Source organism: Nyctibius grandis, chromosome Z (assembly GCF_013368605.1).
Source record: "Nyctibius grandis isolate bNycGra1 chromosome Z, bNycGra1.pri, whole genome shotgun sequence".
Lineage (NCBI taxonomy): Eukaryota > Metazoa > Chordata > Aves > Nyctibiiformes > Nyctibiidae > Nyctibius > Nyctibius grandis.
The window spans coordinates 81,718,201-81,732,365 of NC_090695.1; positions in this window are offsets into that span (position 1 = coordinate 81,718,201).

Below are 14,165 nucleotides of genomic sequence, written 5' to 3' on the forward strand. Positions count from 1 at the left end.
GGACTGTTTTGTAGATGGTCCTTGTGGACTTCCAAGGGTGAATCCAGGCTGAGGAGAGTATTAATTCTAAAGATAAGTAATAGAAAAGTACATACAAAAATGAACGTAGACTTGCTTCTGAATCCTAGTAGCTTTATCCTTGGGGATTTTGATTCCATTACAAATATTAGCAAAGATCAAGGGCATTTTATTTTAAGGACAAGTCTAATTGGAAAGAAGTTAATTCTACAAAAATGGAAGTCAGCTAAAGAAATTAAAATTGATGTGAGGTCTGCAGTGGAGGTGTCGGATCCTTTAGGATTCTTCCCATACGTGAGTCAAACTTCAGTCTTCAAGGGACCTCTTGTATCTTCCAAACCTCAACCTACTCTTCTCTCTCATCCTCCTAAGTCATCCCAGCCCTTCCCGTGCACATTTTGCCTTTGGAGTTCTTGCAGATCATTCTCTCCTCTTCCCAGCATGCTCCTTTGGAGGCATAAAATGTTCTCTGCCACCTATCTAGACTACAAAGAAAAGCAGGGGGGCATCTTCCCTGTTGGTTATTTTAGCTACCCTCCTCTGAAGTCCACTTTGTCTATTTTCACTGCCCCTGCCAGTAGGGAAACACACTGAGACAGATGGCAAATATTGGCTTCTTAATAAGCGATGAGACTGCATGGCAAACCAAACCTCACCTCGGAGTCACAGAGTGGCATCCAAGGAGATTTCCTTGAGAAAAGCCGCATCAAAGGAAAAAAATGAGGAGGCTAGACTCATATTTTAAAATTATGATTTTTCCTTCTGTTCCTCTTCACCAGTTGTTGAACTGGTGCTTCTCAAGTGGACAAAACAACAGAAAAGACAATTTGGACGTGCAGATGAAGTAGTCAATGGGAAAGAGAGAGAGGCAATGAGATGAAATTAGCTTCAAATGTCTTTCTTACCTTGTTCTCTAAAGAGACAAAGCTCACATTTGCACATGAGGTGAGAGCATGCACTCCTTATCTGCATGTGTGTGTCTTCCTTCCTAACATCCTTTGGGCCAGTTTCCATGAAATTGCAAAGAGTGCGTGGTCTGAAGCCATTATATTCCTACAAGTTTTATGCCTTGCTGTGACTCTGCTCTCTGGCCTCTGCTGAATCCCGTTGGCCACTTTGTCTAGCTGTGCACAGCTGCTGTTCAAAATAACAAGCTGGGCAGATGAGCGAGGTCCTGCCAGCAACTCTACCAAAGCACAGTCTGCACACACTATGGGTACCAGCTCTGCCTCTCAGTGCTGAGACAAAATAGCTGCATGCTATTTTGCAATTAAAATGCAATTAAAATCAATAACATAAAGGCAATTGTATGTTGTCACCCTCAATAAAAACTCCATAATACTAAAACCATTTAGAGGTTATTTTGGGTATACAGAGATTTTACCATTATGTTAACAGTTCCTGTAATTGTGCTAGCAGGAATATGAAATACAAGATATCATGGGATGATATCTGGTGTATAAAAATTGAAAGGGATTACATCATAACTAATCAGTTGGAAAAGTAGCTGGTTACAGAAATACACAAAATCTAAAGGTACAAATTAAAATCAAGGACCCACATCACATTTCAACACATATTGCCTGGGTAAATGCAGATTTTTTTAATCAAAAAAATTAATGTGAAATAAAGACACTTTCAAGAAGAAATGTGCAATAAGTTACAAAACCAAAACCAGCAAATTATAAATTTAACTTGATCAACAAATTTGAAAGTAAGAGTAAAATGTTTCAAAATCATCTCTAAAAGGAAAAATAACTGAGAGTAGAAAAAACTGCAGTCTTTTTCAGAAGCCACAATTGCAATTATTTTATCAAACCTGGAGCAACCTGGTGGCTTGTGAACATGTGAGACTCCTTCATTTATAAGTCTGCTCCTGAGCCTCCAGAAAGTAGACACCATTGGAAAATAGAAAGAATAATTTCTCAAAACAAAATCTTCATGTTAAGCCAAAATGTTGATATTTGTAGTACATGAATCTCTGGCAGAGTTAATGGCATAGAAGTTCATGGTCAAAATACATTTTTTTAACTGATGAAGAAGTCATTAGTCTTGGTCTTTTGAAATGTGTATGATATGGACTAAATAAGGGGGGACACAGCTCTGAAATTTCACTTCATAGATGTAACATTCGTTTTGACTCAAGAAAACATTTCCAAGCCATAAACGCATACTTACAGTTGTGCTTATGTCAGCCTGCACACAACAAGCAGATTTCTTAAGAACGTGCTCAACTTTAATCGTCAAAATCAAAATCAATGGCACTCTTCATATCCTTGAGATTGGTATTCATTTGGGTATCTTATCATAAAACTGAACTGAAGAGATGCAAGAAATACACAGATCCATTACCCCTTAAATCCTACCGACAGCACGGCTTGTCCACAGCATGGACATTCTCCACCATTGAGATGCTCAGGGCCAGATCCCACCCCTGGTCCCCTCCACTCCCTGCAGGTGGATATTAGTGACCTTGCTACACGACCAAAGGACAGAAATAAAGCAGGGAGAGAAGGAGAGACCCCAGGCAGAAGGGGAAGGTAGAAATAGTTGCTGCTTTGGACAAGCAAACATCTCTGGGAACCAAAATTTCATTGTGATGACTTTACCCACTGATGGGTTAAACTCAATGGAACAAAGACCGGTTTTCAGAAAAATAAACACAATGGAAAGTACTCACCTTTTGCTGGGACTAGAGTATTTTAACTGCCTGCTGGCATTTGTTAAAGCTCTAACAGCTCCACTTAGTTCCTTGGGCACATCCCAGGGTTTGAGGTATTGTAGGAAGCTCTAAAACATGCAACGCTGCAGCTGTGACCACTGGGGAGAGGAATATTAGGAGTGAATATGTCCCCAACGAAGGCCATCCTTCTAGATAGCAGGGCAGGCCACCAAACAGCTTGAGTTTGCTCTTGCCGGTGTCTTTTAGAGGAAAAAAATTACAGGCAATGTTTTCTACTTTAAAAGTATCTGTTCTGCAGTTTTTCATTTCAAGTAAGACATCTCCAAGGAGGATGGGGAGGGAATGGGCTACCAGTTCAAAGGGAGAATTAGTACTCCATCAAATAGTTAAAATGTTGGTCCCACCAAAATAAGTAGGCTGGACCCCCACTCGCCATGACCACCTGGACACGAACCAGCTCTGTAGAAAACTTTTCCAAAGGAAACTCCAAATAAAAGGTATCAGTCAGAGAGATTAACAGGGGAATTTTGTCATGTGGAGTAACTTACTCATATGCAATATACCACAGGATATTTCAAGTGTCTGTGAGGGTGGAGGGTCTTAATTTTGCTTTTCAAATGAATGCACGTTCAGCCCTGTGGCAGCCTCTACCACCTATTCACAACTCACTCAACTGGAGGTTTTGATAACTCTTGGCACACCAAATTTCTTCGGTGCTAAGAGGTTAAGATATTACTCTGCATGATGCAACCAAGTTATGGCATCTGACAGGACCATAGTCAGCAGTGTTATGTCTGGATAAAGAATCATACTATCAAAAGCTTGTTTTTTATTACAAATCAGGAGTATGATTCAAACTTGGGAGCAAATTATTAATGAATAATTATTAATTGATCTGCCAGAGGTTATATTTTTCCACTGTGTATCTCAGCACACCCAAGCAAAAAAGCAGAGTGCAATGGTAGTTTTAATAAGGAGTTTATCCCATTGATCCAGGGCATGAAAGCAGAAGGAGCATAGAGAACGAAAAAGGCAGCAAAGTAAGGATTGAGGCTAGCAGGGGTAAAGCGGGATCAAGACTTTGACATGATAATGTCAAAGACAACTAAGGTAAGAGATTAGTTATAGTCTTCAGAGCAAGGCATTCCTGTCCGTGGTGCTCTGGCAATGCATCTTCAAATAACATTTCTCGTTAGGATTGCTTCCATATTGAAGGAGGTGCTAAAAAGGAGCCATCTGTATTGGTACACCTCTGTGCTCACATAAACACATCTCAGGCATGTTCTTCTACACAATCTGGACCAATCCACATGGAATGAACCTTTATGTAGGTATGAAAAAAGTGTTGACCTGGACCTGTGCTGGGTACCATAGCTGACTATGATATCAAGGGGGAGAGAAATGCACGAGTCAGAAATGATCAAAACTAAGATAAGTTATTATGATGGCATCTTCTGGAATTAAAGATCCAAGTGTTATGGGCAGCATAGCATTGTACATATGCTGTAAGACTGTACCCTGATAAAATCCTTTGGGGAAATTTAAATAATAGAACAAATTACTCTTAAGTTAAATGATACACTTTATAACCCACTTCTTATTTTAGAAACATTTAATAATATTAAATTACCTAAATGGCTAGGGAGGGCTATGCTTAGCAATTTACTAATTGCTGGCAGAGTCATTCCAAAAATGGAAACCCCAAATGAGCCCACACCAATTCTGGCCCACTCACTAATAGACTGTGACTACTCTGAAAAAAGTTCACTTTCAAATATGTGAGAGCTGATTGCATTTGACATTGCTTCTAGTTTGAATACATGAGGTGACCTCCAAGCCTTTCTCAAATTAATGTGAAAAATTTCTTGTAAATTTTGTGAGATGAGGAAGCCACATACTTGAGCCTTCTCTGTTGCTGCTTCTTCCCATTTGTTCAAAGTAAACTCCAGCAGACCATTGCAAAACACAAATCAGTTGTGGTGAGAGGCTGCTTTTTTTGAATTTGCATAGGATACAAACCAGTGATGGGATTAACAACAAATTCAGTCCAGTGAACTGTCTGGTATTCATCCTTTTTAGGCAGTTCATATTCTTAAAATCAAGTATATATCTAATTTTTCTTAATCTTTCTGATATGTGCCTCAAGTCTTCAAATTACTTGTAATGAAAGTATAGCAGCGTAGGCAGTGACGCTACTTCACCAGTAAGCCATAAAGCATATAGCTAATTAGCCATTTAATTAATGTACAGTTCTTTACAATATAATCCTAATTTAAAAATTTTTTATAAATTGTGTGTAAGACATTTATTCTATGTCTGACTTTGACTTCTTTAAGAAAAATACTAAAAAGAAGTATATAATTGCAAAGACCTCACAGGAATATTCTCACACTTTATACATTGTTTAAAACAAATAACTTCCCTGGAAAGTTTCCTGGGAATTTCTGGGAATTTAGTTATTTTCTTTTTTTCTTTTTCTTTTTTTTTTTTTTGATAACTGTGTTAGGACAGTTCCTGTGAAGTGCCTTTGAAAATATAAGTAGTGCTGAAATGGCAGAGCTGGGCCTGCAGAGGGGGAGAGGAAACCTCTAGTGTGCCTGGGAGGGCTGATAGACTTGTGGCAGTGAATGAAAATCAGGATGCTAAAGCTGTTACTGCTTTCAGCTGTTTGACCCGTCTTTCAAACAGACGGATGGCCAACTCAGAATGAACTGATCTACTCAGAAATCAGTTCCCGACTTGCCGGTTTTCAGCCTGGCACACTGATGTGAACTAATTCAGATTTTGTCTTTCCTTAATAAACCATGCTGAAGCTGGTGTCAGTGCAGGAGTTGATTCATGAATGGACTGGATGGTTTTGCCTCAGGGTTAAAAACATCATGGAAGATACAGGGCAAATACCTGAGGGATGTAACTAATCCACTGCTCAATTTTCTTTGGTTTCTTTGACTCCTACATGCACTTTTGTAACCAGTCTATCTGCCCATGAATCTCAGTCTGAATTTTATTATGCCTTTTATATCATGGTTTCTACAGTTCTGCCTTGCAATGGATACCTGAAAGGTGCCATTCAGCGAAGCACTTTGAAGCACACTTAAAGTTAATGGCCTTTAACATGTGTTTTAATAATTTGCCATATTCCCACGTATTTATCTAAGGTTTACCTAATTCTTTTAACACCACAACATTTAACAGCTTTACCAGATGTAAAGACAGACCCCTAGCTGATGCAGAATCCAAAAGGATTTTTACGAAGCTTTTGCTGTGCCATAGTTTAAAAAAACAACTTGGCATTGAAAACCAACAAAAAAAGAGAGAACTGAGCCTCACTTGCATGGGTGCCCCTGGTTCCTCTTCTCCCACTCGCACACTGACGCTGCATCAAAGCAATCACCCCACGTGTAGCTGCTAACAGCATAAAAAGAAACAGTGGGATATATCTCACCCACTTTGGTGTTCTGTCATTGCCATAGGACACTAATAAGCAACTCCTTTTCTTAAGGCTTGCTTGCCCAAGTACCTCTCCTCCTTTCTCTCCATCTTCCCCTGGCTACATGTTCATATTGTTTGTTGTTGCAGAACTGCAGGAGTTGCCCTGCTTTGCTCTTTGTGCTTCAAGGAACATGAAGATCATCTCATGTTCAACCTGGGAAGATGTAATAGATGCGAAATTTGAAGCAGTCACAAAACCCTTCAGATATTTTTATTAAAACAGACAGTGGATTTAATTGTTTCTCAAAGACAGGAAAATATGGAGCATCACTATTCTGTCTGGCTGGATTATATAATGACCCGGTCTACCATTATTTTTTGCAGTAATCTAAAAGGAGCAGGTGCAAACTTTGTGTCGAGATCCTTCTCTGCTGTTGGGTTGTGCACATTCTTCGGCAACAATTTCCAGCACCACTTTATGAAACACCAGGTACCTAAGGCAACAAACTATTTTCCCCACAAGTCTGCAGTGTCATTCAGCATTAATGAAATTAACTTTTGAAGGGATAATCAGATTAGTGCCCAGGAAGGGGGGAAAAACCCCTCTTTAAAATCCGGAGCAGATTTTAATAAATTAAGAGGGAGCCAGTTTTCAATGTTTCAGTTAAGATTTGTGAGAAATCCAGTGACATCCACATTTGCACTTCAGCTAGCATGATGGCAGAGCTGACACCCTCCTGTCAGGACCAGCCAATGGAGAAGGCAGACCTTGGTGAGGAGTCATTGGCATAACAATGAAAACTGGTACAGTATGCCCTAGAAATAGATGTCAAAGAAATCTGGAAGATACTGAACTGCACAGACCCTGAGTCAGAACCTTTTTAATTAAATTCCTTAGTCTTCTGACTTCTAGTATTTGCTTCCTATTGTATCTATGTTTCTTAAATCTACCATTTATAAGGCACATAACACCACCAAGTGAAAGAACTCTGCTGATGCAAAAGAGTGAGGCTGCAGCTGGCATGTATCTCCATCACTTGATCAGACCAACAGCATTCAGATCCCTAGAAATTTGCTACTACCAGAGTAGCTCCCCTCCCTCTTTCCCTGCCTCTTGTCTTACGGCCAGTACTTGGCATGTAGGTGTGGAAGAGCTGAAAGGTATCTATTGAAGTATTGTCAGCCGTTATAAAAGTCAATCTGCTTCATCTTTTTTTTTCTGATTTTTAGCTATTCCTTGATAAAACTGGCAACTCTTTCTTTATTTGCACAGAACTGAAGTACTAGGTGTATTTGATGAAGGAGCCTGAGTAAATTGCAAAATAGCAATTAAATTCCTGGAAGAGACAATGAAAAAATGTTTGCTTTGTCACTGCTTAATGAGAAGAATGGCCTGTCTGTTCCCAATTTTGTCATAAAGTGTTTTCATGACTTGTTACTAGTTAACTGTGAATCTTCTGATCTCCTGATTTTGATAGACAATGACCCTGTCGTCATATCAAAACACTTCCTATTACAGTAAATGGAGAAGCACGGCTCTCTGGAGATATCGTTAGGGCAAAGTGTGTATGCATACACAAGGAAGATGGAGAAAAAGGGAGAGATCTATAGCATCTAGCCTATTTAGGGTTTTTCTATACTAGAAATACAGTTGTGTCATGGGACCCACTTACAACACAGTTTCATTGTAGAGTGCAGCTGGTAACCTTAACCTCGAAGCCTTGCTGTGGAACATAGTTGTGGACCCACCAACACTACAAAATAGGACCATATTGTATTTGGGTCAGGGGATAACTATGCTGTAACTTCGTCCCTTGTCACGGCTGCGATTTTACCACAGACAAGGCCTTCTAAAGCCCAGTATTGTATTATATGTCTTGTTCACTACTAATAATTGCTGCTGCTACAGCTGTTGTAGGGGAACCACCTGCTGTGTCCCTTTCTTTTGTAAAGCAGCCCCTTTGGCAGCAATAGTAGTAATTCTGGGGAACCCTAATACAAACTATTCATGTCATTCTATTTGGTGTAGTAACTGACAAATTTTTTTGCATAGCAAATTTCTAACTTTGTACAGGAAAGTAAAGACTAAATCTTCAAAGGACAGTGGTTGCTATCAGAAACTGTCTAATTCTGGGTTTTTCTGGTGCCAGTAAAAACCAAGGCTGTTAAAGAGCCTCCTTTCAGCTTTTGCTACTGACATAAACTTGATAGCGGCAAGTGAAGCTGTCTACCATCCAGATTGCTACCTTAACATCATTGCCAGTGTTAGGTGATAAATCCAGCAAGAAACATGAAGTCTTTTCATGTTGCTTGTAAAATCTATTAGTCTGGTATTTGGGGGGGTGGTGTGTGTGTGTTTGTATTTTGGAGAGGAGCAGGTGGTGAACTCATCTAAATTCCCACCTTAATTTCCAAAGCTTGGGAGCGACATGGGAAAATGCCCTAAGAGCTGCAGTGGGTCCACCTTCCCACTGTGCTCCTACAAACGGGAGGCTTGGTGAAGGCTACGGAGAGGATGGCATGCCTTAGCATGAGCCCTGCTCCATGGATGGGCAATGCTTCCCGCTTCTGCTGCTCTAATGATGCAGTGCAGGGCTCCTATGAGGGGCTAATCCATCCTAGCACCACTGGATACTCTCCAAGTGATGGGGCAGCTTGAGAGAAGTGGGGGATCTCTACAGCAACACACTGCAAGGTCGCAGTTGCAGCAGGTCCCTTGTGCCTCCAGCTACCATACGCAACCTACCCTATAGTGTATAGGGTGCTCAGAGTGTGGCTTATAGCTCTGCTGTGCAGCAGCCCCTTAGACACCCTACCAGATCTTCAGGAAGGGGTGATAATTTCCCTACTGATAATCTCCCCATTGAAGTATCTTCTCAACGGGCAAGCTCTTAGCTACCCTATTCTCTTGCGCCCCATACTCAAACATGCCAAGGAGGGATGCATTGACTTTCTTCAAGGCAAAACAGCCTGGACTAGATGAAGCACATTTGTTTTGAAAGCTCTGCAGCGGAAAATTGAAAGGAGGACACATCTCCTTTAGAGCACAGTACAACTTTCTGGAATGGCCCTTTCCTCAAGAGAGGCATCGGCAGAGTGGCAGGACCTCCTTTCCCAAAGAAGGCCAGAGAAATGCAGCTGCCCTGATAGGGGAACTGTGAAGCCTTCAAAATTGTTCAGATGGTGCCTAAGCACCATGGTGACTGTCATGCTAAACGCAGAGAGTCATGTAGGCATCTCAAATGGGCAAGCGGGAGATCAGCAGCTCCTCTCAGCAGGACTGCAACACAGCTGGCCTGGAGGCACGTCATGGACAGAAAACAGAGGTTGCTGGGAGTAAAGAAAGGGGTGACAGATGGAGTATCGTGATAAATTTTGTTACTGCAATAGTTTAATTTGCAGTTACTTCATAGTTTATAGGTTTCCCTATGTCACCTTCCACTGTTGTACCTCTATGCATCTCCAAGGCTGAAAAACAACCTGCAGGTTTTAAACTGAAAGAGGGGAGATTTAGATTAGATATTAGGAAGAAATTCTTTCCTGTGAGGGTGGTGAGACACTGGCCCAAGTTGCCCAGAGAAGTCATGGCTGCCCCCTCCCTGGCAGTGTTTAAGACCAGGTTGGATGGGGCTTTGAGCAACCTGGTCTGGTGGAAGGTGTCCCTGCTCGTGGCAGGGGAGTTGGAACTAGGTGATCTTTAAGGTCCCTTCCAACCCAAATCCTTCTATGATTCTATGATTCTGTGCCTGATATCTCCTTAGTCTTCTCTTTTTACTGAAGAGCACAAGCAGCCACCTGGCAGTGCACACCAAAACACATGAAGGTTGCCTGACTGTCACGGAAGAAAAGGTGTGTGGGGAGCAGGAGGGCAGGGGAAGCATTGCACCGCGTCAGCCCCACGTTCAGGTGGAAATACAGCCACAGTTTTATTGCTCTGCCTTCCCAAAGGCGGCAGAGGCAGGGCTGGGTGGGAAGCTGTAGTGGTTTTTGAGTCGCTGCCTGTAGCTGCCTTCCCTGCTTTCATCTGCGGGAAGGTGAAACAGAGCCTAGGGTTGGGACCACGTCCTGCCCATTGGCCCCCTCCTCCAAATTCATGCACGAGGTCTGGGTTGCTGCTTATGCCTTGGCGTTACCCTAGTAAAGCCGGTCACAGCGATGGTAGAGCCTGAGGGGACACACAGTTCTGCCTGTAGCTACAGTCACGCAGTTCTCAGGGAATTACTGCTGTCAGACCAGGGGCATGCTCCTGCTACTGACTGGTTCCTCACAGATCCTTCTGCTAGAGAGCCAGGCGAGAGGGAAGGGCTCGTTGCAGAGCGTGGTTGCATTTGCTAATTCATCCCAGTTCTTATTAGTAAAGATTGCTTTGCCTTTTCCTTTCTTCACCTTTTACACCTTCTCACTGAAGTTTAAAGTCTCTCACTGCAAAATAGAGGAATTGCATCTCCAGTGTTGAAACTTCCCCTTGCAAAAAAAATAATGTCTGTCCTGGTATAATTTATTAATTTCTTTTCTTCAGGAAAATAAATTTATCTTTTGCCAAAGGCAGAAAGTAGAGTGAATACTTCTAAACTATTCAACATGTAGCTTGGCTTCTCAGCTGGAATTTCTGTTCTTGTGCTATTTTCCTTCCAAAAAGCAATACGTAGCTTCCTTTTCTACAGGCTCTCTCCTGACAGAAGTTTTCTCTTCTCAAACACTGCTAAAGAGCAACCTGCAAAGAAGTGTCATGGGAACTGGAACTGGCTCTCTGAATTTCAGCTGTCTTTAGCCAGCATAATGTGTAAATTTTGTTTTTACTGAGTGCAAAGCAGCTTCACTGATGAAAAATTGTCTTCACTCACAGTAAAAAATAGCAGACACTCATATACGTTCTACTTTGCTTTTTTTTGCTCATCCAGCACAAAAAATTAAATTTGCCGTTCTGCAATACGTGTTGTTGGGCAACTGTAATAAATAGCTGCTGGAGATAGCCATTGCCCTCCATGAATGGGCATTGAATTTGCCTGTACAGGAGCTACAGATTTCCAGTATGCATCTCAAACAGCACTGGTTTTAAAAGAAATCAACCAAAACTGGAGTTTTTTTCAAGCAGAAAGTAGACTGGTCTACTTTCTGTTTATTGCTTAATATTTTATTTTTTTTCCTTGGTATTTATTCCTAACATAAGGCTGATATTTAACATCCTCCTTCTGTCCCAATAGCAGGGTTTCCTTCTGCTTTGAATCTGTTGGCTGCTGAAAAACTACAGATGCTGAAGCAGGTAATGGTGTGTGGGTATGGAGAGCGCAAAAAGGAGCTGCCACCTCTTAAAGGTGCCCCTAGTTACCACGGGGGAGGAGACAAGAGGCAGAGGGACAGCCCAAGGGAGGAAGGGGCATCATCTCCCTCTCCCTCTGAAGACCAAGAAAACATCTCTGTTTGTGTGTTTTCTCTCAATCCCGCTCTAACCAGGGCCCTGACTGAACCTGGAGCCTCAGGGTTTGGCAACATCACTTATTAAAGCACTCAATCCCCTGAGCTTCTCCCAAAAGCCAGGTTTTGGCAAGCTGCTCCTGAGAGCGGGGGGGGGGGGGGGGGGGGGGGCTGAAATGGGTTTCTAGTCTCAAATCTGTCTCCAATAAGCAGCTCTTGGGTCTGTTTTCACTCAGCTCTTGTCCATACTTATATATCAGTCAACAACACGACGTCTCTTTTATCTCAGCAATATCCAAGGAGTATTTGCAGAGAAAATCCAATACAACGAAAAGAAAAGCACTGCTCTAAGTGTCTGAAGATGAATGCTGGGAAAGCTCAAACATACTTGACGTGGCCTAAATCACCAGCTGTGGGTAATGTTAAAAGTTTCCCTGTTCTGATCTTTCACTTCCAGCAATTTCATCAAAGGAAGTTATCAGTGTTGAAAACTGCTTCTTATGCACAGAGCTGTTGAAATCAGATTAACACCACAAAATGAGCTACTATTGGGAAGTCAAAACACATTGTGCCCATAAAATAGCTTAAAATAAACAAATACAGCAATAAACGATAGAAATACATGTATTGATGATGTTGTAGTGCCCGCAATATCTTGTCTTTTTACAGACTGCAAGCCCAAAGATCTCACAGTCCTTTTCATGCACTATAAGCCCTCACTGCCTCTCTCTGAGGAGTTTTGATGATGTTGCTCCATTTTGGATGAGGAAACTGAGGCAGGCATTACTAAGAGCCCCACAGCATGGTGGCAGATAGAAGGGACAAGACTCAGGCCTCTCGGTCTACGTGTGGGTTATATCTGCCTTCAAATGAAGACAAGGCAGACACTTGTTCTTCAGCTTTACGGCTCAGTTTTTTCCAGGTTTACCTATTTTTGAGGAAGCAAAAAGTCACAGATTCAAATTCATGATGTCGTCATTTCTGCACCTATCTATTAGCTGCAGTGAAAAACTGGTATGCACAGCCGGTATGAAATTGTATCCACCAAAGAGATGTCATTGCTGGAAATCAGGCTCTGAGTGTTTCAGCTGAAGAAAGAGCAGGTAAGGACATTATTTTGTCAGGCATTACAGATTAGGTAGTGTTGCTTCAGCAGTGGAAATATCTTTAGACTACTGAAAACTGCTTTAAAGCCCAGAGGCGCTGCCAAAGAAAAAATAATGATTTTTTTCAGTGGCTTTCATCCTGTTCCTACTTTCTCCAGTAGTATGCTCCTCTCACAGTACTATATATTAAGGTGAAAGATCCTTTCCCGGTACTCAGTGGAGCTCGTTCCCCAAAACCCATAAAAATAGGTTGCTCATACTACTCCATTAACAGCTATATTTCCAAGAGCTATTTTAACTCACCTCTGGCCCTCTGTAGCACTTCTTACTCAGGCCCAGAGGCAGGCTTGGTTGGGTTTTTTTGCAAGAGTGGGGGACACCTAAGGATGACAAGATAGGACCTGAGTGCGTTGGCAGCATTTCCCCACCGAGATCAGATATGTTCGTTAGTCAAGACAACAAAATAATGAATGGGAAAGAAATTCTGCAGATCAAACTAGGCTTATCACTGCTGTTTGTAAAATCTGTGTCACTGATGCAGCCAGGAGGAGAGGGGGAAGCTGGAGAGTGGAGATAGATGCAATAGGACAAACCCTCCCCTCCACCAGTGCCAGAACCAGCTTGCAAGCGTCTAACAAAAGGTTGAAAACCACTGTTGTCTCCTAGTCCTACAGCGTGCCTGCCCACCCATCCCCAAGGAGAGTGACCTCCTGGTCTGGAAGCGGTGGAAGAAATACGGGCAACAACTGTAAGTACAAGGATGGCCCTGCAACCGTTGTCAGGCTGTGATATACAGCTCAGCAGGAATTTATTTCAAACTGGTGGAGACTGGGGGCCCCCATAAAACTGGGCAGCCTCAACCCAGTGAAATAAGATTAGTGAAATACATAAACTCTGATACCACGCAGTGAAGTATGCCTCCAGCCAACTGCAATTCACCGGTGGCATCATGATGGATGCTGCAGCAGCTTGGTTTGTTTGATGGTGGATCTGACCAGTGCGTGCCTTTGGCTCCTTTCCTATCCCTCCTGTTTCCTTCCCCGCTGCTGTCCTACCTGTTAGGATACAGGACTGAGGTTTGCTGGCTGCAGAGTCAATGCTAAGTAATAATGTTTCAGCGAAACCTGCTGCACGTCTCCTTAGGGGTAACTCATCTCATCCAAACTCCAGTGCAGGACAAAAGTCCACACTTGCAAGATGAAAAATACAACAGGAGACAAGTAGAAAAAAGAAGCAACTAAAAAAAAAAAAAGAAAAAAAAAGAAATCTATGCTGATGCTGCCCAGTCTGTCTCAGAGAGGAAAACACACCAGGCAGAAACACCATTTTTTTTACACTTCATACTGCTGTCAGCATGATGTTGAACAAGTGCCATTAATCAAGAGCTCTGTAATTCATTAGGCACAGTGATGTACTTGAAACGTTATTTCAGTATCATTGTTCAAAGACCCTGTAACAGATTTGAAAAAGTAAGCTAAAAAGAATTAGCTGCTGCATTTTAGAGCCCGGAC